The sequence below is a fragment of the Puma concolor genome, chromosome A1, assembly GCF_028749965.1.
Source record: "Puma concolor isolate L17-30 chromosome A1, mPumCon1.1.hap2, whole genome shotgun sequence".
Classification (NCBI taxonomy): Eukaryota; Metazoa; Chordata; class Mammalia; order Carnivora; family Felidae; genus Puma; species Puma concolor.
The window spans coordinates 163,383,796-163,387,414 of NC_141667.1; the positions used below are offsets into that span (position 1 = coordinate 163,383,796).

Genomic DNA, 3,619 nt, shown 5'->3' on the forward strand with positions numbered 1-3,619 from the left:
AGAAGACAGACACGATGTTTTAAAAAACAGGTTTTATATAACAGAAATTGAATTAGTGGCTTAACACATCTGTGAACCAATCACAGAGAGGAGAGAGGTAAGTGGGCTAGGATAGGGTATAAAATACTGAATAAATGACATATCCCTTGTAATACATAAGGAAGAATGGAACAACTGAAGGAAAAGATGTAATCAAATAGAGAAAAAATGGTCTGTGGATGAATAGAAGAGTATCTGATTCTGTAAGAGGAAGGGTTGCCAAGGTTGAAGGTTACATAATGTGAAGAGGTGCACCTGGTCGTAATCAGGTGACTACTTTACTGGCATTCATGGTTTTAAAAAGAAAACTTAAAGTTATTTATAAAATAGTGCAAATAAAGTGACAGTGTGCTTCTTCAAGTTATTTAACAAACCAGAAAAATAACGCCATGGTGTCTCCAAACGCTGAACCAGTACAAACGTTTGGGCCAGGACATCCATACCCCTCACAGATATTTAGCTCATTACCCTGAGCTCCTATGTGCAGTTCCCGAAAATATTATCTGAAGTCTGAGCCACTGAGAAATGAGGCATATTATGTAAGTATATATTAAAATAGTAGAAAATGCACATATGAACGTGCATACCAGTAGCAGGCCAGCCATTACCTGAAATCATATAAAAATCAAAGCTATCTAGGGGCTCCCAGGTGGCTTAGTCAGTTGAGAGTCCGACTTCGGCTCAGGTCATGATCTCATGGTTCGTGAGTTCGAGCTCCACGTTGGGCTTTGTGCGGACAGCTCAGAGCCTGGAGCCTGCTTCGGATTCTCTGTCTTCCTCTCTCTTCCCTTCCCCCCACTCACACTCTGTCTCTTTCTCAAAAATAAACATTAAAAATTTTTTTAAAGGAAATAAAATTGTCTAATACGATGGAAAAATTGAATGCTAAAGATTAATAATCTTTTAAAAATTCATTTGTGTTGTTGTCAAAATGATAACATTTACAGTCTTAGATAAAACCAAGAAATGCCATTTCAGCTTAGAAAATGGAAGTAGAATAAAATAAACCATTCATTTTTGGTGAAGGAGAAATATTCAACTTGACAGCATATAAAATGTGTTTAAGAATTCACTGGTTTCCAGAAACTGTGGGTTTATTTTTTTTCAGAGACCTGGAAAATTCTTAGTTTTTTATCTCTTCAAATATTTCCAGTGACCCATTTTTTTAACCTCTTCCAGAATTCTGGTTTGATATGTTTTTGGTGTTCTCTCTCCTTCTCCCATGTCTCCTACCTCTGTCACTTTTTTATTTAAGATCACGGAATTTCCTCAGCCTTCGATTTTAGGTTTTAGGTGAGTGTTTTGGCCTAACCTCTCCTTTATATTTTCTATCTCTTTGTCCATCTGTTCTGTATTCTGGATAATTTATTCAGATCCACTCTCCAGTGCATGAACTCTCTTTTTTTAAATCTGTTTTGTTTTAATTCCTGTTTATTGCTGAACAGCATTATTTCATGCGTGCATATAAAACCCAGGGCCTTGTTAAAATAATCTTTTATTTTTGTCAATGTAATCATCCATTGTTAAGATGAATTGTTTCTTATACTGCCGGATATAGCTCCTCCCTGCCAAGTTCTCCTCTGCTATGATATTGGATAACTTGGACCATAATTTTGCTTTTGTAACTTTTGGGTTTCATTTTACCAGGATAAAAGAATATTTCAAAACTTTTGGCTTCTGATTCACTTAAAAATGGGGTGCCTGGGTGGCTCGGTCAGTTAAGTGTTCAACTCTTGATTTCGGCTCAGGTCATGATCACATGGTTCATGGGATTGAGCCCCACGTCAGTCTCTGCACTGACAACACAGAGCCTGCTTAAGATTCTCTCTCTCTCCCTCTCTCTCTGCCCCTCCACTGCTCATGCTTTCTCTTTTTCTCTCAAAATAAATAAACTTTTAAAAGACAAAAGCAGGGGGCGCCTGGGTGGCTTAGTGGGTTAAGCGGCTGACTTCAGCTTAGGTCATGATCTCACGGTTCATGAGTTGGAGCCCCACGTCGGGCTCTGTGCTGACAGCTCGGAGCCTGGAGCCTTCTTCGGATTCAGGGTCTCCCTCTCTCTCTGCCCCTCCCCCACTCATGCTCTGTCTCTCTTTCTCAAAATTGAATAAACGTTAAAAAATTTTCATAAAAAAATGATTGACCTTCCAATAATAGCTAAAATAATTTAAAATGTAATTTTAAAATACATAGGGTTTTTATTTTAAAATTACTGTTAAAGATAAAAAAAAAAGCAGAGACTTGGTGTTATGAGTTATGTCCTCTCCAAAAGATGTGGTAAAGTTATAACCCCCAGAATGTCAGAATGCGACCTTATTTGGAAATAGGGTCTTTACAGAGATGAGAAAGTTAAAATGAGAGCCCTAAGTTATAGGTTAAAATGAGCCCTAATCCAGCATGACCGGTGTCCTTACAGAAAGGGGAACATTTGGACGCACCCGACATACAGAGAGGAACGACAACACGAAGGGAGGACAGCCTTCTTACTGGAGTCACACATCTAGAAGCCAACGAGTGACAAGGATCGCCATCTAACAACGGAAAGCAGAAGAAGCCAGAAGAATCCTGTCCCAGAGCCGTCAGCAAGAGCACAGCCCTGCCAGCACCTTGGTTTCAGACATCTGGTCTCCAGAACTGTGAGACAATAAACTTTGGTCGGTTTCGCCACCCAGTTTTTGGTGCTTTGTTATGAGGTCACATCTCCTCTTTTCTTCTTCTAGCTCATCCCAGTTCCCAGGTTTTTCAAATCTGCTTCTTAATTCTTCATACTTTCTTTGTCCATATATTTTCAAACCTTTTGTAAAGTCCATGAAGCCTATAGAACACAGCTATTTCATAGTTTCCCTCTGATAGATCAAATGTCTTGTTGTTTCCTTAACTTTCTCTGTTAAATCATGAGGTTTCGCCTGTGGAGTCTCCTTTCTTTATGCTTATTCCATGGCTAGGTTGCGTGTTTTCTTTGACATTTCTTTGTGGCCCCCAAACAGGGGCCAGGAATGAGAATGTAGTTTTCAGAGAGGGTTTTCATGTGTGTCTGCCTGGCACCTGGGGGACAGGAGGGCCAGGGCGAATCACATAGGATTCTAGGCTTTGTTCAGGAGGGCTCTAGAATGTAAACCCGCAGAAGAGCACCTTGTCGTCTTGTGTTCTGAGATGTAATTGTCCCCCCTCTGCACAGCCTCAGGCGGTGATTTCTCTTGCACTCCTGGGTGTGACAGGGGTTGTAATGAGGAATAGTAATTTCTGTCTACCCTGAGGAAGTAGCTGTTTGGGGTCCCAATTTATGGGAGAAGAATCTCCTATTAGATTGCTTACTTCATGAGTCCTGGGTTCATCTGACCCTAGCACACCGTGAACCTAAAATATCTTTATCACAGGGACACCTGGGTGGCTCAGTCGGTTAAACATCTGACTTGGGCTCAAATCATGATCTCATGGTTTGTGAGTTTGAGCCCCGTGTCAGGCTATGCACTGACAGCGTGGAGCCTGCTTGGGATTCCCTGTTTCCCTTTCTCTCTCTGCTCCTCCCCTGTTTTCTCTCTCTCAAAATAAATAAATAAACTTAAAAAAAAAAAACCTTTAT

General features: G+C 40.4%; 1 long non-coding RNA gene across 1 annotated transcript; it reads left to right on the forward strand.

Annotated features, from left to right (window-relative positions):
* The first annotated feature begins 448 nt into the window (after positions 1-448).
* LOC147584624 (uncharacterized) lies at positions 449-2,705 on the forward strand. Its single transcript, XR_015255692.1, has 2 exons — positions 449-578; positions 2,453-2,705. It is a non-coding gene; the product is annotated as an uncharacterized LOC147584624 (long non-coding RNA).
* Positions 2,706-3,619: the final 914 nt, after the last annotated feature.